Raw genomic sequence first — 24,208 nt, 5'->3', positions numbered from 1 at the left:
TCAATCATTCCAGCCAATTGAAGATGATAGGGGATGTGAAATTTCCATTGTATCTTTGGGCGTTGTTCTGCTATCCAAGTTTGCATTTTATGGGATGTGAATGCTGAACTATTGTCTGACTGAATTCTTTTAGGGTTTCTTCAATATCTACATACTGTTTGGATAGCTATTTTTGTAGCGGCTGTAGTTAATTTATTCTGAGGAACTACTGTGACTTTCTTCATTCCTAAGTCTATTATGGTAAGAGCACAGCAATACTTTCTACAGCCTTCTAAAAGCCCAATATGATCTATTTGCCATTCTTAGTTAGCTTGGAAATTTTGTGGGTTATAAATTTTTAACTGTTGTTGTTCATGACAAGGGTCAAACTTGTATTTACAACATTTGTCACATTGCAATACTAATTTTTCTATCTGCTGTCTGGTAACTAAAATATTATTGTCTGCAGCTATTTGATATAATGCTTTACTACTAACATGGCCAAGAGCAATATGCCACTGCATTATTTGTGTTTCTTCCTTTGAATCATTGGGGTGTATCTCTGCTCCCCAAGTGCTGGCTTGCTGATCTGCTCGCTGATGTCCTTCAGGTGTATCTTTTTGATGAGCAGATACATGTTTGATGTATATTGGACTTTTTAATTTAGTAACTATGGCCATAATATCTTTCTGGATTTCTGAATGAGCTCTATTTCTTTTTTCTAATAAAGGTTGAGTATTCTGATCATTTAAATTTGTAGCCATAGTAAACACAAACATTGAATCAATTCCCAACTTCACTTGATCATCAGGGTGTTTCCATTCAACATGCATCAGAGCTAATTTTACTTAATAATTCTCTTTTTTGTGCTGATCTATTTTCTGGCAAAGTTTCAAAACTGGCTTTACACTTTTCACAATAAAGGGCTCTTTTACACTGAGCTCCCTGTTTGGATCTGTCAGACCATAACCACGGATTGTCTTCTGTTTCTTCGAAATAGAATGTTATAGGCTCAATTACTTTTGTAATTTGGAAGTCTACTAGCCCTGGTACAAAGGTTTTCAGTTGATTTAATAAGCCCAAATATCCCCTAGACTGTTTTAGAGTTTGAGGAACCTCAAAGTTCTGAATTTGTAAAACAAGCTGTTCACTAGGAGAGAAACTTTGGGGTGTTAACTTTGTTCTTAATACTGCTCCTTCCTGTGAGGGTCCCTGAATTTTAGAGGGGTTCACTTTAAATCCTTTGTTTTCTAACAAGTGGATTATTTTTACTTTTCACGCTTCAGCCTGTTCCTTGGAAGGTGATAATATCACAATATCATCAATTTTAATAAATACACTAGGGTAATTTCTAAGAGTGTTCCTTATTGCTTGTTGAGCAAAGGCGGGACTGTTGTGCTAACTCATGGGCAAAACTTTAAACTTATACTGCTGGGCTCCTATAGTGATTGCTGTTATTCCTTCTGGATCTTGTAATGGAATTGAATAGAACATGTCAAGTAAATCTAATACTACTATCCAAGAGTTGCTTAGTAATTCTTTTTGCAATTCTGTTAACATTTGTCCTTGATCAGGTTGCCCTGCTGCACTATGGAATATTGTATTCATGTTTACCTTTCTTAGGTCTACTACCATGCTGAACTTTGCATCTTTCTTCAGCACACAAAAAACAGGACTGTTGTGTCTATTAATACAGGGCTCTAAAAAATTGTTTTGTAAAAGATCCTTTTTCCAATTTTCTATGAACTCATGCTTTTCAGGAGCCAAATAAAACTGTTTTAGTATACACAATAGTCAGGTTTCTTGAGGGTAATAGTAAATCTTTGGTTTTCTAATATTGAACACTCTAATGAACTTAACCAACTGGTAGGCATGCAGTCAATACCTAAAATTCTTGATTTGCCTGGGTGATGATAATATTTACACAACTTTTCTTCTCCTGCTATTAGCAAGTTTCCTTGAAATTGGGGAAGCTTTATTGAGCCTGTCACTCCCATGCATGTAAAGGTTTGATCTGTTGGCTGGATCTTTATGGGTAATATTGCTATTTGGCTCCCGGTGTCAGTTAATACTGGAATTTCTCTTTCATGTGTTACAACTGTTCCCCATCGCTGATTATTTAATGGTGATCATGGCTCTCCCAAGGCACTCACAAAACGTGATTCGGATTCATCACCAAAACCCAAGTCGCGAGGGCTTGGGCATCCCTAACTCTTTGGCTTCCATCCCCGCTTGTATGCTTCCATCACAAGCTGGGTGGTTGTTTTCCTGGGTCCTGTTAGGTTTGGTTCACGTTGCTGACACCACTGCCATACACTTTGTCTAAACTCATTTCTATTCCCTGTTTTGACTAATGGCACGAGGAGTACATCTGGACCTTCTGCTTCTTCTTCTATGTCATGGAATCCTCCACGGTGTGGGGGAATGGGGTGGACTACCTTGGGTTGATCCCCCGTATCCCCTAGATGGCCCCTGGAGAAGAGGGGGGATCTGCCGTCCGTACTGCGCTTCCGCCGATCTCACCTGCCACGACTTGATGGAATTTGGGGGGGGGGTTCATCCGTCTGGGGAAGCGGGCAGTCCGGACGCGTTCCGTCGGCTCTAGAGTCCAGGGGTCCCGAGGGCTCCTCCTCCCCTACACCCTCACCCAGTCCTCCGGGATTAGCCACCCTCTGGGTGGCTTCCTACAGGGTGCTAGCCCCTGTGGTAGGTAACAGGGCCAAAAGGAACAAAGCAATGTAATGCCAACCCAAACGTCTGCACCCGCTTCTCTGGGGCGGATGTTATCTCACTCCCGCAATGGCCTTCGGCCCCGGTCGGGCGAGGACCTTTGGCCCCTTAGTCTGTCCACCAGTCCCGCAGTGGGGTTTCTTCCTCCCCCTGCAGGACCCTATAAGAGTCCTTACGGTACCCGGCTTGGGCCAGGTGCCGCTGCCTTCTGCAGTCCTGGGGTCGGTGTTCCCCTACCGCCTGCCGCTCGCGCTCCATGGGCGCGTTGGGGCTTACCTCCACCCCCGCGGGTCCTGCCAAGTGGCCAGACGGCTTGCAGATGCCTGAGGAGGGTCTTTCCGTCGGTGCTCCTCTTACCAGGACCCTCCGGCTCCGCTGCCACCGGCTCCGCCACCTCCGGCTCCACTGCCGCCGGATCTGCTGCCACCGGCCCCGCTGCTGCCAGCTCCACTGCCGCCGGCTCTGCTGCCGCTGGCTCCGCCGCCGCCGGTTCCACTGCTGTCGGCGCCGGCTCCGCTGCCGCCGGCGTTGGCTCCCATCGGAGCCTCTTCCTCCTCCTGTTTGGGGTTGGGGGGCTCCTTTTATCCCTCCGGGCCAGTCCCGACCCGGATCTGTCCGGGTTCCGGAAAGGGGAAGGCTCCCGAGCCCACTTCCGGGTTCGCACCCGGAAGCTAGGCTGGACTCCGCCGCTTTCCGCCTGGCCCCAGCCCCCCGGGTCTTTGACCCCCCCACACACGGCCATGAAAATTCGTCTGCTGATTTTGGGAGATTTGGTCTACTTCTACTTGATTTACCTGTCTCCATTTAGGCTGTTCTTCAAAAAAATCATGGACCTTTCGGCATGCTTCAGTTAAGGTTGCATCTTGTGCTAGTCCCAATAACGCATGAACTAACAAATTCTGCTGAAGTGCGTGTCTTTTAATCAGCTGGCAAGCTAATGCAAGCTGAGAAACATGTCCCATCTCTGGGTTCCATTCATGTCTACCTGTCACTTCATTTCTCACAGCTTCTGCTGATAGACCAATAATTAAATAGCAGCAATTTTCTTTAGTATCCCACAAACCTTCTAACAAAGGTCCACCTTCTAGAGCTAAACAAAGTACAAGCCAAATTCCTGCATTTAACATTTGTCTATCCCATTGAGGACTATTTGGAAGATTTAACATACAGCCACCTGCGCAAATCTTCTGCAGAAGGGTTCTGCACTCCCGTTTCGTAAAGTTTTCTCCCAAGCAGGAGTGCGCTATTCTGCCTACCCAAGTGAGTGGGGGTTCATCTATTCGTTGTTTACAGCTGTTTGCCCTGTCTTCTATTTCTGAGTCTTTGAAGGACCTTTTTTCAACTAAATACTTAGGTGGAGGGGGTTCTCCCAGTGCTTCTTCACCATCTAGGACAAAAGGAGTTTCTGTTTTTATACCTCGCACTGGTGCTGAGGCTGCTACTGGGTCTAAATTTGGGTTATACGGGGGAGGTGGTTCAGTTTTGATTTCTTGGGATTTTAACTGAGAACACAGCTGCTGATTTTTATGCTCTAGTCACATGATTGCATGCTGGTCTTCTATTTGATCACAGACCAATTTGCAACATGTTTGTAACAATACTGGGGCTAATTTAGAGGCATTCAGTTCACAATTTTGATCTTTACCTTTTGCTACAATCACTCTTGCTATTCTATTTTTCACCAACTGCCAGCACAAATTCTGCCTCAGAAGGGAATCATCTAAAAGATTAGTTAACTATGACTGATCCTCCTTTTGGCATAGGCTCTTTAAAAGGTACGCCCGTTTAGCATTGTCATGGAGACAGTCATAGAAGCACATCAGCTTCTTTCCCTCATCTTGTTCAACCTGAGTTTCTTTGGCTTGGGCCAGGGTTTGAACTGTGCTCATGGCCCACAAATTGGATTCTGAATTTTCCTCATCTTCTGCAGGCGTATATCGCTGTGCACAAAAACTGCCACTCTGAATGAACCTGCATTAGAACAACAGCTCCATCCTTCTTGATTCATTTGGACTCCTATTCGCAGCAACTGGTTGTTCCCTGAACTGGTGGGTATCTATAAATTCAAAAATTACTTGTATAGGACCTCTGGGTACATGATGACTGACAATGTGATCTCTATGCCTAAGGATTTCTGTCTCTGATCCTGATAACAGGTTTTCCTTTTCCTCAGAGTTCGATTGTCCTACCTTTTGTGTTGCTTGCAATGACCATGGGCATTGATTTGGTGATCCTCCCTAATGGCTGGGTTGGGGAATGTATGAGGCCTGTCCCAATGGTTTAAGTCAATGGGATCTGGATCCTTGGGGCAGATCTGCGTTTCTGGAAGCCATCCTTGTGGATCCTCTACTGGCTGCAGCATTCTTACTTGGGCCTATGCTAGGTTTTGCCGTTTTTCTTAGTACTAAATACAACAATGATTACAATGCATATTAATATAGCTAAAATAAAAACTACAGGTATATATATAATCCCTTCAGTTTGCATCCAGTGTGAAATGATTACTTCCTTAAATGCCTAACACTAAGAAAAGAGTCTTTGGCTTGGCAACAAAGGCAATAAGACTACTGGAATAGGCTTATTCTTTCCAGTATCACAATTACATTGTAGCTCCAAATGAACAAAGTGACCTCCGTTATTACTGGATGTAAAAGCTATTGGTCAGAGATAATGATTAGTAAAAAAAAAAGTAAGACTCCAAAATAACGATGCCAAATAATGTTAGAAGGGATATAACAATCCTGATTAAACTTTGATGGTCTAAAAGTTGCAACATTAAACCCAGGGATAGGAGGAAAAGTGAAGATGCACAGGCGGGGAGAAAGTGTCTTCCTACCTGGTATACAGTTTGCCTCAAATCTGCCGTATCCTGCCGACTACGCCAAAAGAATGTCGTACCCATAATGGGTCAAGTGGATGAGTTACTTAAAGTAGACACGCAGATCTCTGAGGCAAGCTTTGTTTTATTTAAGAGAGAAAGAATAACTTAGAGTATACTCACAAAATCTAACATAGCATGTTCAAGCCTTGTTACCTCTTACGCACAATTTTAAAGACACCCTTACAGATGATGCCTGGAGCAGATCAGCTAAGCCGTCGGTTCTACAGCACCCGCAAAGCTTCTTAAGTCATCTGTTCTCCCAGCAGTACGCTTCTATGGGAACCCAAAGATCTGCACACTTTGCTCAAATTTCATCTCAAATTTATTCGCATTCCATTGGAATTTAGAACTAAATTTGGATTAACCTTTACTGCGATTGGCTAAGTGGCTACTCTACCTGCGGTTAGCAGACCTTGTCCTCATTGTGCGGCTAAGTTCATATTGTATCCTGTTGTGGTTAAAAATCTGTTGTGCTACACTGAGCATCTGTCTTGTTGGGCGAGCTGCTCACCTTATGACACAGTTTTGTGGTTTACAGCACACTGCAGCACAGGTGTTTTATTATCTTGACAGTGTCATGAAACCACATATTTCCCTGTTTCAGCAGCTCCATAGCAACCGTGCAGTCAGAACACTTGGGTTTCTCTGTTGTCAACTCCATGTCTTCTTTCTGTGCTGTCAGTACAACTGAGTATATGGGTACCACAGGGTCTACTACAGACCACCCAACCAAGGGGAATAGCTAGACCGGAAATTCTTAAGTCAGCTCACGGAGGTAGTTAACTCAAAAGACGTGGTCATCATGGATGACCTGAACTTTCCAGACATCTGCTGGGAAGAGCAGTCAGCCAGGTCAGCCAAAATGCAAGGCCTCCATCTAATCCAGGAGGTGCACAGCCCCACCAGTTGAGATGCCCTGTTGGACCTGGTGCTGCCACAGGTGATGACCTGGTGAGGGGGCTGCGGGTGCTCAACCACCTGGGCGACAGCAACCATTGCCTGCTGGACTTCACCATCCAGCACAAGGTGGCAAAGGCCCGCAGCAAGGCAGCAGCCCTAGATTTCAGGAGGGCAGACTTCAATGAGCTAAGGAGAATAGTTGGGGAAGCACTGAGGTCCTGGAGGGGAGGGGAGCCAGGTGTCCAAGAAGAGTGGTCGCTCCTTAAGGAGACGATCCTCCAAGCCCAAAGGGAGGTAACCCCAACACGGATCAAAGGGGGCAGGGGGGCGCAAAAGCCCCCATGGCTCACCAAAAGCATCCGGGAATGTCTCCTAGCTAAAAGGGAGGCATACACCCAATGGAAGGGAGGGGCCATCAATAGGGACGACTATACCTCGGTTGCTCGGGGCTGCAGGGGAGTGGTCAGGAAGGCCAAGGTAGAGATGGAACTGGGACTAGCTACCTGGTTCAAGGACAACAAGAAGTCCTTTTTTAGATACATAAGGGGCAAAAAGAAGGTACCGGGTAACATGGGGCCCCTGCAAGACACGCTAGGAAATCTGGTCATCACACCAGATCACAAAGCTAACCTATTTAACAACTTCTTTGCTTCCATTTTCCTGAGCAGGGACTGGATCAGTCCCCCCACTGGGACCCCATCAGGCCCCAGGGGAGGCTCAGCTAGGCCAAGGGTCAGTGAGGATCCAGTCAGGGAACTTCTGGAGGGACTGGACATATTTAAATCAGCTGGTCCTGACAATCTCCACCCCAGGGTGCTGAGGGAATTAGCTGAGGTCATTGCGGGACCCCTGGCATGGCTTTACAAGCACTCATGGTGCTCTGGTGTGGTGCCAGAGGACTGGAAGAGGGCCAATATGGTTCCCATCTTCAAAAAAGGGAGGAAGGAGGACCCGGGAAACTATAGGCCAGTTAGTCATACCTTGATCCTGGGTAAGCTTTTTGAGAGAATTATCCTGGTGCATGTCCATGAGGGGCCAGTGGGGGAGGTTATGCTTAGCGGCAACCAACATGGGTTCATTAGAGGCAGGTCCTGTCAGACCAACCTGGTGGCCTTCTATGACCAGGTCACAAAATCCTTAGATGCAGGGGTAGCAGTGGACATAGTCTTTCTGGACTTTGGGGTGAGACAGACAGTGTCAAAGGCCTTCCTATTCTCATTAAAAAACTGGGGGACTGTGGTGTCTACACCTACACAGTCAAATAGGTCACTAACTGGCTGGAGGGCCGCACCCAGAGAGTGGTGGTGGATGGGTCATTTTTGACCTGGAGGGATGTGGGCAGTGGGGTTCTACAGGGCTCAGTCCTCGGGCCTGCAGTGTTCAACATCTTCATCAGTGACTTGGACGAGGGGGTAAAAAGCACCCTGTTCAAATGTGCTGACGACACAAAGATGTGAGGGGTTGTGGGCATGCTAGAAGGGAGGAATAGTCTGCAATCGGACCTAGACAGGTTACAGGGGTGGGCGGATGAGAACAGGATGAGTTTCAACACCAGCAAGTGCAAGGTACTGCACCTGGTGAGGAAGAACCAGCAGCAGACCTACAGGCTGGGGAACTCCCTTCTCATCAGTGCAGAGGCAGAAAGGGATCTTGGAGTCATCATTGACTGCAGGATGAACATGGGCTGGCGGTGTGGGGATGCAGTCAGGAAGGCCAACCATATCTTGTCATGCATCCACAGATGCATCTCAAGCAGGTCCAAGAAGGTTATCTCCCCCGTCTATGTGACACTGGTCAGGCTGAAGCTGGAGTACTGCGTCCAGTTCTGGGCGCTGCACTTCAAGAGGGATGTGGACACCATGGAGAGAGTCCAGAGAAGGGCCAGCTGCATGATCAGGGGGCAGCAGGGCAGGCCCTATGAGGAGAGGCTGCGGGACCTGAACCTGTTCAGCCTCCAGAAGAGAAGGCTGAGGGGAGATCTAGTGGCCTGTTACAAACTAGTCAGAGGGGACCAGCAGGCACTGGGGGAGTCCCTCTGTCCCCGAGCACTGCCAGGAGTGACAAGAAATAATGGTCACAAGCTAGCAGAGGGTAAATTCAGACTAGATATCAGGAGGCGCTACTTCATGGTCAGGGTGGCTAGGATCTGGAACCAACTTCCGAGAGAAGTGGTGCGGGCTTCTACCCTGGGGGTCTTTAAGACAAGGCTAGACGAACACCTTGCTGGGGTCGTTTGACCCCAGTACTTTTTCCCGCCATGGCAGGGGGGTCAGACTTGATGATCTGCTCAGGTCCCTTCTGACCCTACAATCTATGAAACTATGAATGCCAGGTGATGGTCCAGTCATTACAGGCCATTCAATAGACCCTGCTACCATTGTATTTCAATCATGCCCAATCATTGTCATTCATTGGGGAACCAATTTACATGGGAGGGGTACAATGAATCATATTGTTGCAACATGGGATGCCCAGGCAGAGGACAGTAGATGGAGGCTTGACATATAAAATGGAAACTTGACATGACTTTAGTTCACTTACAAACACAGGCCTAAACCATACAATATCCATATGAAACAATAAAAATCAATACAAAAATGATAATCATACAATATACAACAGTAAAACTTAATACAAACCTAATAATTATACACTACATAACAGTGGATATCCAAAACCAAAAACTTGCTACCAACATAAAAATGTTTAAAGATTATCCTAAGTTTGAGCTCACTTATTCTTATCTACAGGAAATAGAGAAATAGAGAGAAAAAGTCAGAAATGGTTGGGGAAGGGGAGGGAATGCAATAAATAATAAAAAAAAGAAACTGGGGGTTTTGTTACACCGTATGTGGAAACTCAGATGTGCACAAAAAGGTTCCATACACATTTCAATATAACTGTTTTCTGCCAGGGACAGAAAGCATCTTGCAACTCTCGTCAGAGTATAGCGACCCCTCTCTCAATTATTCATTTTGGTCCTGAAAATATACTCAATGGAGGCGCTGAAGAACAAAATGTCTGCTGGGCTTGGAGCAACAGTCAGATACATCCCTAAGCCATGGCTCCAACTGTGCGTGAAGAAGTGGCAGATTTGAATGAGATTGGGGGGGGAACAAGAGGTTCTGGAGCAGCTGGAAAATCAGTTAAATAATCCAGTCCATGTGGCCATTGCCCAGGAAATGAAGGCACACAGCTACAACCAGGACTGGGCACAGTGCTGCAGCAGAATGAAGGCCCTGAAATGTGCTTTCCATCGGGCCAAGACCCAGAATTCTCATTTGGAGGCAAGATGCACAATAGCCTCATTCTACAAGCAACTGTCCTGCATTCACAGTAGCCAAACCAAGGCTGGGTGGTGGTGGGCTGACCCAGAATTTTGTTAAGGCAGGGAGCAATAATAGGGTGGGTGCTGCACCACGCTCATGTTTTCTGAGTACATGCAGCTTAGGAGTTCAGCTGGTGCTCGTTAGTGGAGAACAAAGCCAATTAAAAACCAGGCAAGCAGGCAGGCTTGACTAACTGCTAATTGCCACGATTGAAAGAGGTGTGCACATCAGCAGCTCATATAAGCCCCTCACTCTACAAGCAAACCCCCTCCCCCACCCTTCTACACTTTCCCTCTTACATACAGGGAACATGAAGATAAAAATTGAACAAAGCAAGCAGAAACCTTTATTTACCAACCAAATATTAACAATAATTAAACCACAGAACAGCTTTTATAAGCTAACTAGCAAATTACCTGTCAAGAATGGTGGGGGGAAGGGGGAGGAGGGGCAGGAAAGCTTGCCCCGCCATCTCCTCCATCCCTGTCCACCAGCACCTCGCATGAACACCGCCTCCAGCACCACTGGCCTTGCTCCCCACCCCACCATGCCCTGCTCCTCAGAGGCAGCGAAGCACCACCATGAAGGAGGGGACAGAGCGGGGGGACAAGGCTAGCAGTGCTGGCATGGCCCCCCCGCTCCATCCTGTCTGTCCCCACTGTCATGGCAGCAGCACTCCATACTCTGATTGGTTGTTTCACTAACCAAAGGGCTCTAAGAATGTTAGAGACAGACAGAGAGACAAACAGACAGACTAAGCCCTTTATTATATAAGAATGATGAATTCACCAGGGAAGTGGCTGAGGCTGCATGCTCTCAGTGCATGGTTGTCATGGGAGACTTCAACCACCCGGACATCTCATGGGAAGAGCACTCAGCCAAATGCAATCAGTCTCGAAGCTTCCTCACATGCATGGAGGAGCTCTACCCATCTCAAGGTGCTATTGGACCGGGTACTGGCCAAAGGGGATGATCTAGTCAGTGACCCAAGAACTGAAGGGAAGCTGGGAGATGGTGACCACATGTTGATCATTTTCACTATCCATGACAAAACTGGCCAGACAGTCAGCAATGCAGTAGCCCTCTATTTTACGAAAGCCAACTTTCATAAACTCAGGAGGCTTGTTGTTGAGGCCCTGAGAGGCCATGATTTGACAGGGAGGGGAGTTCATGATGAGTGGTTGCTCTGTAAGGACGAAATCCTAGAAATACAAGGGAAGTCCATCCTAACCTATAGGAAAGGTGGTAAAAGGGCTCAGCAACTCCCTTGGCTCAAAAGACAACTCATGGACCTCCTCAGTCTAAAAAGAGAAGCTTTTGGAAGACAGGAAGCACCACTAAGGAGAAGTATTCTGCATTGGTCCACACCTGTAGGGCGTGAACTAGGAAAGCCAAGGCTGCAACCAAATTCCAACTGGCTATATAAATCAAGGACAATAAAAAGTCCTTCAGATACGTGGGAAGTCAAAAGAAAAAACAATTGCTTAAATCAAGAGCGAGACGTTAAAAAGGGGAAAAGGCAAAATGCCGCTTTTATTGATTACATGAAGCAATTCCATAAGCTTGGACACACCAGTCATACAAACAGACATACACAAGCATACATACAAACAGACACAGACAGACATACCGACAAAACCACTCCAGTAAGATGTTATAGTTACCAGCAGAAGTTAGCACTGGATGGCCAGCCCAGGATATGAGCAGGGGTATACAGATGGGCCTGTGCTCCAGAAGGTTGCAAAGAGTCGATTTCCCATCTTGGCTTGTCTGCATCTGACTTTTATAGGGATTTCAAGTCTTTGTTCAGCATTGGGTTTTTCCATGCTCAGTTTTAATTAGAGGTTCTTTCTTCTGGTTATCTCAACTTGAGGTCATTCCAATAAAGCTGGTATCTCTGCCTTGAAGCATTGTGTAGTTCAAACGGTAGGATATGCCAGATTCTTTCTTCTTACTATCGTCTTTGCACCTGATCACCAGGGATCCTTGTTTTCTCCAATTAAAAATTGTAAATTCACTGATTAAAAACCCAAAATCCATGATAAAAATTAAAGGCCCCCCATAGTGCTGCTGGTGCCTTGCACTCCCCCAAACAGTCTCAACAGCCCTCCTGATGCCCCTGACAACAGCCCTCCAGACCCAGAGACACAGACATGCAGACACTGACACCCACCCCAGCAGGTAATGTGTGTGGGGAAGAAGTGTGCCCCTGTGCCTACTCCCAGGAGCAAGGCCAGGGGGTGAAGACAGGGGTGCCACTCTGTGGGCCACACACGTGCCGGCCAGCCTGACAAGGGGTTCGCACACAGAGGCCGCCACCACAAGTCTACCTCTGCACCCTGCGCTACCATCCCACAGCCATCTGTACGACTTTTTGGGCAACTGGCACAGGGTGCAGCAGCAGCAGTGTGGTGGCAACCATCGTGTGTGGGCCACATATGCGCCACCTGGCCAGGGGGTAGAATGGGGGGGCTTTCATGCAGCAGCATGACCCACAACTGGCTGCATGGCTCCACAGTGGTGCAGGGTGGTGGCAGCTGCATGCAGGCTGAGGGGGCTTTGCGAGCCACCATGGAGCCATGCCCTTCGCCCCTAGATCCTAGAAGTAAGTGGGGCTGTGGGGCAGGGCTGGGGAAGACGTTTGGGGGCTGAGGGAGTGGGGGGTGCTGCCAGCCCCAGGCAGCACACAAAACAGGTGAGAGCAGGGCTAGGGGGTGAAAGCAGGGGGGCTTTGCAGGCAAGCAATGTGGGGTACAGTGCGGTGGTGCCTGCCATGTGCGGGCTGCACACATGCTGCCTGGCTGCCTGCCCAGGGGAGGGGGAGAGAGACTAGCCTGCGGCTGGCTGCGTAGCTCCATGGCCGGCTCTGCAGCAGCAGTGAGGGATGATGGCTGTGGGGGCAGTCTGCACACAGCAGCCACCGCTGCTTACCTGGAGGCCCATGACAGCAGCTGCCTACAAAACCTCCCACTGCCTCCATGCAGCTGTGCCCAGAGCATGCAGCCACCCCCACCACCATCCTGCGGTGCACCGCTGCCACCAGCTGCACAGTTCCAAGCATGGCTTTGCAGTGGCAGCAGGAGGTTTTGTATGCAGTGGCCATCAACACTGGCACACAGTGGCTGCTGCTGCTTACCTGTGGGGCTGCCCATGCCAGCAGCGACTGCTGCTGCATACAAAACCTCCCGCTGCTGCTGCAGAGAAATGCTAGGAGTTTTGCGGCTGGCGGCAGCAGCGCAGCATGGGGTTGTGCTGGGAATAGCTGTGTGCCACCCAGACACCACCATACTGCCACTGCCACCTGGTGGCCGGCCGCACAGCTCCGGGCATGGCTCCACCGTGGCAGCAGGAGGTTTTGTAGGCAGCAGCTGTCACCACTGGCACAGCCCTCCAGGTAAGTGGCAGTGGCAGCAGCCACCGCGTGCAAGCCTCCCCACCCCACCATCCACCATCCCTTGCCACTGGTGCAAAGCTGGCCACAGAGCTGTGCAGCTGACTGCATGCTAGTCTCCCTCCCCCTCCCCACGGCAGGCATCCGGGTGGCATGTATGCAGCCCACACATGGCAGCCACCACCACACTGTGCCTCACATCGCTTGCCTGCAAAGCCCCCTGCAGAGGGCACCCCTGCTCTCACTACCTGGTCCTGCTCCCAGCTGTGGTGTGCCACCTGGGGCTGGCAGCACCTTCCCCACTGCTCCCTCAGCCCCCAACCATCTTCCCCAGACCTGCCCCACAGCCCCACTTACCTCTTGGCTCCAGGGGTGAAGGGGAAGTCTGAGCCTGAGCCCAGCCTTGGCTGCTTCAGAGAGTCAGGCCCCACCCTTCCCCCTCCAGGCAGGGCTGAGGATTTCCCACCCTTTCTTCAATCAGCTCTTGCAGGCTGGAGCTGTGCCAGCCTACAAGAAAGAGCTCTTTGCAAAAGCAGAGAATCCGCAGATTACTCTGGTAAAAAAAGGAAATCCATGTTTTTGCCGATAAAAACAGGGAATCCGTGGTTTTCTCCATTTTTCCATGGGAAACAGAAAACCCAGATCCCTGCTGATCACAGATGAGTTATTCAGCCATCCATTAATTAGCTTAATTAGTTTACTGTCTGGTAACTCATACATTGGCACCTTGTTGTTTACACAATCAGTTAAATCTTCTGTTTTCATGCAAATAGTTACCATTCTTTCACCATTCACCCTCTCACACAGACACTCACGTACACACAGCATATGAAGTTCATTTACTCATGTCAAGCAGGGAACAAGCACAAAATGGAGCTTTAGTTGTTCATATAATCATAGAGGTTTATCGATTCAATACCATTATCATTTAAGCATAATAACCAATATGCAAAAATTCATACTACAGTGGCAGGTACCATGACCAGGACCCTGCTCTTATCTTTTTTCCTGGAGCCTCCGCAAGTCACAACAGTAATTGGTGATGTCTCAACAGGTGAGGACCTCCAAGAGGCATCTGTTCTTGTGCATTTACAGGAATCCAGTACCTCCATTAGCAGCTGGATGCATCTGCAATGGGCCACATCACACAAAGTAGATGTGCCAGTTGGCCTGTGGGCTGCAAACAAACTGGCGCACAATCTCAGGGTCCCCCAGCACCTGCACCAGGCTCTTTGTTTTGGTGAAGGTCAAATTGGACCAAGACCTATGCTCTCCAATCTGTTCATCCCCAAATGTCAGACCTCTTGGATCAATAAGGGGTAGCCCAGGGAGCTGTGCACTCATTTTATAATAAACAGGTAACATCTTAATTTAGTGGAACTGTACAACATACAAACAGAGGAGACCGAGGACTGACGGAGACTAACCAGCCTTTGGGGCTATGCTACAAAAACACATGACTGCATATGGGCTAGGCACAAGGACAACCATCATGTGCCTCTAATCATCTCATGCATTATCTAAATTAGATAACAGCACATCTTGAAAGTGTAACACTAATTAAATAAAATGCTCATAATCACTAGATAATACCCCAGCCAAGGTGGCTGCTCTTCTTATTACTGGGAGACGGGTAAAGATTTCTGTCAGGTCTGACCTAAGAAAGAATGTCTTGCATTCAAAAGCTTGCCCAACTCTATCCCAACTACATAGTTGGTCTAATAGAAGAGATCAGAAGGAAAGCTGGGTGATAGTCACCACAAGCTGATCACCTTTACTATTCATCACAAAGCTGGCAAGTCAGTCAGCAATGCAGAAGTCTTCAACTTTAGGAAAGCTGACTTTTTTGTCAAGCTCAGGAGGCTTGTTGTCGAGGGCCTAATGGACCAAGACTCGACAGGAAGAGGAGTACAAAGAGGAGTGGTTGCTACTCAAGGGAGCAATACTGACAGCACAAGGGTTGCCCATCCCACCTCGGAGGAAGGGTACCAAAAGGGCACAGCAACTCCCTTGGCTCAGCAGGGAACTTGAGGACCTCCTTCACCTAAAATGAGAGACTTATAAAGGATGGAAGGCTGGAACCACCACCAAAGAGGAGTACTCAGCATTGGTCCATGCCTGCAGGGAGAGGATCAGCAAAGCCAAGGATGCAACCAAACTCCATCTGGCTTTATATATCAAGGATAATAAAAAGTCCTTTTTCAGATATGCAGGGAATCAGAAAAAAAGCAAGGGTAACATTGGACCCCTGCTGAACCAAATGGAACAACTGACAACCAACATCCAGGAAAAAGCCAACCTGCTTAATGGGTACTTTGTGTTGGTCTTTCGTCAGCCCAAAGCATGGAATGGCCAGGGTAAGGACGTATTTATACCCACCATCAATGTAGACCTTGTAAAGGAACACCTTGAGAAGCTGGACATCTTCAAGTCAGCTGGTTCTGACAGATTATACCCTAGGGTACTCAAGAAGTTTCCAGGTGTCATAGCCCAGCCACTGGCAAAAATATTAAAAAAACTTGTGGTACTCATGTGAAGTACCTGAAGACTGGAAGAAGGCCAATGTCATCTTCAAGAAAGGGCAAAAAGTAGATCCCAGGAATTATAGGCCAATCAGCTTCACCTCAATCTCCAGTAAGATTCTGGAGAAAACGGTCAAAGAGACCTTTCTGGATAAGCTGGCTGAAGGCAACATCCTGAGGGACAGCCAGCACAGGATTGCTGCGGGTAGGTCTTGCCTGACCAATCCCATCTCTTTCTATGACCAGGTGACCTATCACCTGGACAAGGGAGAAGAGATTGATGTTGTATATCAGGACTTTAAAAAAGCCTTTGATTTGGTGTCCCACAATCTCCTCATGGAAAAATTGGCCAACTGTTGCTTCAGCTTTACCACAGTCCGATGGCTGAGAAATTGGCTCCGAGGTCAGACCCAGAGAATAGTAGTCATTGGAAGTGAATCATTATGGCGCTCCATGACCAGTGGTGTTCCCTAAAGCTCTGTCCTTGGGGTTCTATTTAACATTGTTATGAGTGATGTGGACATTGGAGTCAGAAATGCACTGGCCAAGTTTACCAACGACACTAAACTTTGGGGCATAGTGTCCACACCTGAGGATAGGCTAGTGATCCAGGCTGACTTAGATAAGCTTAGTAAGTGGGTGGATATAAACCTGATGACGTTCTGTACTGAAAAATGCAAGGTACTCCACCTCGAGGGGGGAAAAATACCCTGCAGCACACTTACAGGCTCAGCAGTGCTACACTCGCTAGCACCACAGCTGAAAGAGACTTGGGGGTCATGACTGACCACAAGATGAACATGAGCCACTAATGTGATGTTGCAGCTGGTAAAGTGAACCAAACTCTGGCTTGCATCCATAGATGCTTCTCAAGTAAATCCCAGGATGTCATCCTCCTGCTGTACTCAGCCTTGGTGAGGCCGCAGCTGGAGTACTGCATCCAATTCTGGGCTTCACAATTCAAGAAGGATGCTGAGATGCTTGAGGGAGTCCAGAGGAGAGCTACACGCATGATCAGAGGGCAAGAGAATAGGCCCTATGGAAAGAGGCTGAGAGCCATAGGACTCTTCAGCCTCGAAAAGCGCAAAAGTGGTGCAGGCACCTACTCTGGACCCATTCAAGAAATGTTTGGATGCTTATCTTCCTGGGATCCTTTGACCCTAGCTGACTTCCTGCCCTTGGGGCAGGGGGCTGGACTTGATCTTTAAGGTCCCTTCCAGCCTTAATGTCTATGAAATCACCCTAAGAAGTCCTTGCCTCTCATGTAATTACTGGACCATCATAGCTACAACATCACTCTTACACTTTGGGAACCTTGTAAAACTAAATTACTGCTGGATATTTTATGTCTCTCTCAGACAGGAGAGTGCAGTACCACCCTTAGCTGTATTTCAACATTTTTTTTTCAAAGCTGAAATGGCTCTGAATGCAAAGGCTCATTTTATGTGCAGAAGCTGACTCTTAGCTTGTCTTTCTACAGCCGTCTCAGTTGTGGTGCTGGGAAAAAGCAATATGCAGTGACACCGGACACCAGATGAGCCATCAGTGAGTGAGCTCAGCAACTATGCAATAGGAAGCCACAAATATAACTGTAACCACAAAAGGGAAAGGAGCGCTTGGACCACATTTTTAAGCAATTCAATCTTCCTCCTCTAAGTAGTTATGCCTAAGCATTCAGAAATGGGTGCTTAAAACTAGCCCATCTCCCCCACCAGAGCATACTTAAACAGCTGCAATGCAGCCCAATTGTCCAAAGTGCTGGAAAGCAGCAACTCACATTGCAGTTAGTTATTTCCAGTGGCTGGTCTCTTCTCCAAGGAAAAAGAAAAATCAGGCCACATATTTAGTTCCTTGTTGAAAAAAACAAGTTCAATGTTGCTTAAGGCTAAAAGGATTATTTTCTCTGGGATAAAAACACTGAAAAGCAATACTGCCAGTTCTAAACGTGGTTTTCTTCCAGGTGCCAGCTTTTTGGAACCTGTATTTTACATGAAAAGCAAGGATTTGTGTGTGGTACCTTTTATTGGACCAACTGTATATACTTGGGAGAGCTGTTGGACAAGCTTTTGGTTATCAACTGCCTTTCCTCAGTGACCAATATCCAACTAAACATTTGTTCCACAATAAAATGTCATAAAAAATCCTCTCCTCCTCAACTTCCTGGAACACTGAGGCTACAACAACCCTCCAGGTGTCCTACATGTAATTTACATGAGAATTTCAGCTTTCATTTAAAAAAAACAGAAACTTCTAACTCTCATGGTGGCGTAGAAATGACTGAAAACCAAATAGGCAAGAGAATTCAAATTCAGTTCTTAAAATAATGATTTGTAAGACAATCATATAATTAGGGTAACCAGTAATTAGTGATGTCAGATGGCTTTGGTTGTTCACTATGGAGAAAGGAAAAGTATAACTGCCTGTATTCTTATCATAGTTCTGAAATAATTAAATCCTGCCCTAATTACTCTCACTAACAATTGAACTGAATGAAAGCCAGAGTGGATAATATAATATAATAGGGTAGTTTATGACTTCTTTCAATTTTTATCTCTCCATTAAATGAATGGTATGGAGCTGTGTTATGCACTGTCACCTTCAGACTAACCTCTGCAAATATAATTAAGCCATTTTTGGTGGACTGACCTAAGGAACCTCTTCCTGTAACTTATCCAAACCTATGCCTATATACTGGAGAGACAAATACCTCTTTTTGTCACTGAAGCAATAAGGGAACTTGACAATGCAAATTCAGGGCAGCATTTAGCACGGAGACAATAGGTGACAATTTAAACTAAAGAACGGAAAGTGAAACACGCCTTAAAAGAAACTTTGCTGAATTGTAAAGCAGAGTGGAGGAAGAAAGCAGGTACAAGTGGGCTAAAGGCTTAATCTAGCAGAGTATCAGAACTGCTGTATAATACTTCAGTTTCCTAGCCTTGACAATCCTCTGCTTTTTAAATGGTCAGTGAGATTAGTAATTTGTATTTTCATGATTTAAGACTGCTGCAGTCAATACAATTTTCACACTGTAAGTGACTACGGTCTCCAATATATAAATTACGTGCTAAACTCCAACTTCACTGTTTAGTTCAGTCTTTGCTCAACCTGGTAGTATCTAAACATGTCCTAAGGTTCCCTTTGACTCCAAGATCTCTCCTATTTGTTTTCCTGCCCCTCATTTCTAATTAGTCCTTCACTTTCATATGGGGGCAGTGTTGCTTCTAGGGTATAATTACTTGTTACTTACTGGGTTCATCTACATGTGCAATTAATAAACTCCAAAGTTATTACTTCCAGGCACCATGTTTTCACCTACATGTGAGACTGCAGCAGGTTGAGTTGGATGGGAGCAGCCCCAGCTGGCATGGGGTGCAGGGGGGTCAGTCTGTCAGCCTGGGGCTGCTCCTCCCAGCTCAACAAGCCTCTGCAGCAGCACCACCAATCAATTATGTAAATACAAGTACTATCTTGCTGTGGAGTTATGTAGTTTACTCCAGCCTAATAGGGGCACACAAGTAGCTCTGCAACATTTACTGTGAAGCCAAATAATCTACTGGGCAGCAAACATCTTGTGTAGATGCACCCACTGGCAAGAAGAGGATGTAAATGAAGTACATGGACCGCTTTTTTCTTTTCTGTTGGAATAGTCAGTGCTGCTCTTCTTGCTGGTGCCAATTTCTGTAAATTCCTTTCAGTGCAGGAAGAGTTAGAAGAGGATGTGGGAATTTACCCAGGTGCTGGCACCATCCATGAGCTTGCAAAATTTGGTAGACTAGCTCATTCTTTTTTTGGGTGCTTTTCTATAGTTTAGATGGTTGCCAAGGAAAGAATCCAGTGGTCCCTGGAGACCCAAGTGCCTTCTAGCAAGTTTGGAGAACATCTGGAACAATTCTATTGGTTAATCTTCACATAGAGGAAATACCCTCTCTGTGGAAGCTGGGGATTTGAGGGTGGGGGAAACTTGCCCTTTTTTCTAGAAACTATGCCTTCTTGCTTTGAGTAACTGTGCAGGTGAGGGATGCTTGCCAAGAAGGCACAGCACAACAGCTGAGTCTCACAGATGCAAGAGTGATCCCTCTATGACTCTAGATCAGGCAAAATATGGCCTGCAGACTGGATCTGGCCCATCAAGGGAGTCTATTTGGCCCATGGTGGGTCCCTCAGCCTCACTTGGCCCACTTGGGCATGTAGTGGGGCAGGAGCATTTATTCTTCTTAAGGCATTTGCCCATAGCCTCAAGATGTCTGCCCTGTTGGTAACTGTTATTTCAACATAAATCAAACCTATATGTAGTTATTTCAAGTTATGCTGTTTTATATGATAAATCCCATTTATCCACTAGCACATCCCAAGGGTAATAAGTGGTTTTCCATTGATCTGAACAAATGCAATGACATTCATTTTTAATAATTAAAGTCTAAAGTTGAATACCTTCCAGTGTAAACTAATTTGTAGGTCTGTGTGAGGCTTCAGATCCTGCTTCAGATGATCCAGCATCTGAAGCAGCACTTTTGGGTCAAAGCGGGATATGAGCAATGGTATCCAGAGTGGGTTGGGGGCATCTGAAGCACTTCAGACCTGCTTCGGATACTCCGAAGCTTCTTCAGCCATTTTGAGAGAATTAGAAGAGGGAGAGGGAGAGGGAGCAGGAGGCGGGGAAGACTGATGTCTGTAGGTAGCCAATGAGAAGGATTTCTCCCTGGCTACCTTTGCAATGGCAGCATTTGTGGGGTGGGACTAAAAAAAGTATAAAAGCTCCTGTTTCCAGCCTTTCCCTGCTTTTCACAGCTTGTTCCCTGTCAGCAGCTGTGTGAGAGAGGAATGCTGTGACTGAGACCTGCCTGCTGCTTTTTCATGCTATAAAGGAGTTGTTAGGATTTAAATTAACTTAATTTAGTTTAGCTTAGCTATTCAGTTCAATTATTAGTAGTATCACAATTCAGTTTATTTCTTTGAATTATTTTTTTGGGAACTTTTTTTGGAAACTTTGCAAAAAGACAGTTGTGTTTTCCCAGCCAGTGTTATCTATCGCTGCAGGGAGGCACAGATTGCTTGTTGCTTGCACGTACGCAAGCACATACACAGAGACCCAGAATATAGAAAAAAAATCACAGTGGAAGAAGACAGACAGATATTTAAAGAAGAGAAAGACACAGATAATATATTGGGACACATGAACACAGGCAAATAATTTCATTCACAGCACAAGACCAGAGAGACAATATTGTGAGAGCCAGAAAGAAGACACAGGAATAGACACACACATAATTTCATTCGCCGCACAATACCAGATAGCACAGGAAAGATCAATATGAAGCATGCTGGAAAGGCAGGTGCCAGGTCTTCTGGCAGGGGAGGGAGAGGGGGCAAGGAGAGCGCTAGGGCTGCAAGCCCCGCCCCCTGTCCCAAACACAGGCGCATCCTATTCCTGAGCAGCCATGACGTCGGTGCTGCCAGTGGAAGGCAGGGGGTGGGAGCAGTGTCTGCACCTAATGTCCCTGCACGTGCACCACCTCTGCTCAGTCCAGAAGTGGGCACCAGCAGTGGAATCACTGCCTCTTCCACCCCAATTTCAGCTCTCAGCGTGAGCCTCCCACTGCCAGAGGAGGAGCTGGAGCTGGAACCAGGGATGCTGAGTGCGCTGGCTCAGGCAATTCTGGGGACTGAGGGGGAATCAGTTTGTGCTCCACACCCCTCACATTTCCCCTAGACCTAGGTCTCCTCCGGAAAGCAGCACCTTGGAGGAGGCTGAGGTTGTGGAGGCAAGTGGCTCGGCTGAGGCAGCTCCTCCTGCTGTTCAGCCTCAGCCTGCTGAGAAGGGGGAAAAGGCAGGATCCTCGCCCTCAACTCAGAAGCGGGGAAGTAGTGTAGCATGGGATCATTTTGAGATGGCAGATGATCCCAGGTTTGCCATCTGCCAGCATTCCCGAAGGCACATGAGCCGTGGCAAGGACTTGAGACACTTCTCCACCACGGCCATGCTGCTGCATCTGAGGAGGCACCACCCCCTTGCCCTTCTTCCTGCTGCTAAGCCTGGCACAAGTAGGAGTGTGCCAAAAGGGAAGTTTCCCACTCGTTCCAAAGCCCCCTTACCCCAAAGCAGAGACAGGCCACCCTGGACCAGTGGGAGAAAGGTGGACAGAAAGGGGGGCACGTTCCCAAGGTGCACACGATCACCCAGAGCATTGGGGAGGTGCTTGCTCTGGATAGCCAGCCCTTCTCCCTAGTTGAGTGGCCAGGGTTCAGGTGGTTTGTAGCACTTCTGGCCCCATTTTACAAAGTGCCTGGATGCACCACCTTTATCAGGGCAGTGGTGCCCTCTCTGTATCAGGCATGCAGGGAGTACTTGAGGGAGGAGCTGTGCAAGGCAGGGCCGCAGGTAGCCTTGCACTTCACCTCCAACATCTGGAGCAGCCAGGGTGGTGATCATGCCTACCTCTCCCTCACCAGGCACTGATGCAATCAGTCAAGGCATCGGTGGGCTCTACTGCAAGCCGAGGTGTTGGATGAGTCCCACACAGCAAGGGAGATCACTGGGGCCATGAACCGCATGGTGCAGGGGTGGCTTGTTGGGCAGGCCAAGCTCACCCATGGGTTCATGGTCACCAACAATGGGACCAATATGATGAAGGCTGTCCATGATGCCAACTTTGTTGGCATCCGCTGCGTGGCACACAGGCTGCACCTTATAGTGAAGGATGCCTTGGAGGGGGACAGGGCTGCTGGGGACAGTGCCGCCACCCGTACTGCTACAAGCCAGCTGATTTAAAAAAGCAGAAAGGTGGCAGGCTACTTCCACCGCAGCATCAAGGGGGACAAGATGCTGTGGGAGAAACAGGCAGAGCTCAGCATCCCACAGCACAGAATCATGCAGGATGTGGAGACTCGGGGGAACTCCACATATCTGATGTTCGAGAGGCTGGTGGAGCAACAGAAGGCCATCCATGAGATGGCCTTGCTTGGGGAGACAGGGATCAGTGCCCCCCTGAACAGAGCTGAGTGGGGTACCATCTCCCAGATGTTAATGATCCTCAAGCCCTTCCTCGAAGTCATCAAGACCCTTAGCACTGGCAATGCCCTCCTCAGCCAAGTGATCCCTCTAGTGAAGGAAGTGGAGAACCAGATGGAGACGTTCCAGGGGATCGATGTTTCTGGCTGGGGCAGGCCTCTGTCACCAGACATGCAGGCACAGGTGAGGCAGCTGAAGGAGGGCATCAGGAGACGGCTGGATCCCTTGCGGTCCAGTACGGTCCACATGATGGTGGGCATATGCAACCCAAGGGTGAAGGGGAGCATGTGCACTGGCAGCCCCAAAATCCTTGATCACTCGACACAGGTGCTGGTGAACAAAGTAAGGGAGGCTGAAGTGCAGAGGCAAGGGGATGTGGAAGAGAGGGATCCACTTTCCCATGCCAGGTCTCCCAGCACCAGTGGCAGCCAGTTTCCTCCATGCCAGCAACTGCCAATGTGGGCCATGGGCATGGCTTCAATGCTGGGGTCCAAATGCACCAAACCCCAGCCTCAGGCAGGTAGTGCCAAACAGGCCTTGTCAGAGGTTGAGAGAGGCCCGGGCAACTTCCAGTTTTTGAGACTCCCGGTACATTAAAAAAAAATTAATTCATAGTGCACTACAGGTGGTGTGGCCCGATAATGGGACACAAGTTTAAAGTTATATAATGAAGGTCTTCTTTCAATCCTGTCAGTGTATCTCTGTGTCTGTATGTATAACCTTATTTGGAGATAACGTCAAAAGTCTAAATTTGAGGCCCTCTGTGAATGAGAGGCCTAGGCCAAATGGCCCTCCTGGCCCCCCCATGATAGGCCCTGGAGCCGAGGCTTTGGTGGCTACCTATCTTGCTGAGGATGTGGAGCCACTGGAATGCGATTCCTTGGCCTACTGGGCAAGCCACAGCCAGATGTGGCAGGATCTGGCTACGGTTGCCTGGCAACACCTGTCCTGTTCACTGACCAGTGTGCCAAGTGAGCGGGTATTCAGCATTGCTGGGGATGTTGCGACTCCCCACCACACCTGCTTGGAGCCTATGTTAGTGGAGTAGCTGGTGTTCCTAAAGGTGAACCTCCCGCTGCTGGGGTTCCCCAAGCTCCACTTGCAGACGGACTGAGTGCCACCCCCCTCACTCCGTCTGCACCAATTTCCTTTTTGGAGGTTTTGAAAAGCCAAGTACTGCCCCACTCTCAGCTGGAGGGGGCACTAACTGTATCACCAGTCAGCAGGGGAAGAACATGTCCCTGCTGAGCTCATTCCCCTGCCAGAATGAACTTGGAGGTATGGGATTGGGGCTATGGGGAAAGAGGAGGCCCCAGGTACTGGGCATGACCACTAAAACTGCACCCTGCCAGGGTAGGGAGGCCTGGTGGGACTGCTGGCAGTGCAGCATCCCCATAAATGCCAGGACCAATGATCCCCTGGTGAAAAGCAGGTAGCAGGTGCCATAACCTCCAGCTAACGCAT

The sequence above is a fragment of the Crocodylus siamensis genome, chromosome 11, assembly GCF_052110815.1.
Source record: "Crocodylus siamensis isolate JL-2025a chromosome 11, ASM5211081v1, whole genome shotgun sequence".
Lineage (NCBI taxonomy): Eukaryota > Metazoa > Chordata > Crocodylia > Crocodylidae > Crocodylus > Crocodylus siamensis.
This window is presented reverse-complemented; position numbering follows the sequence as displayed.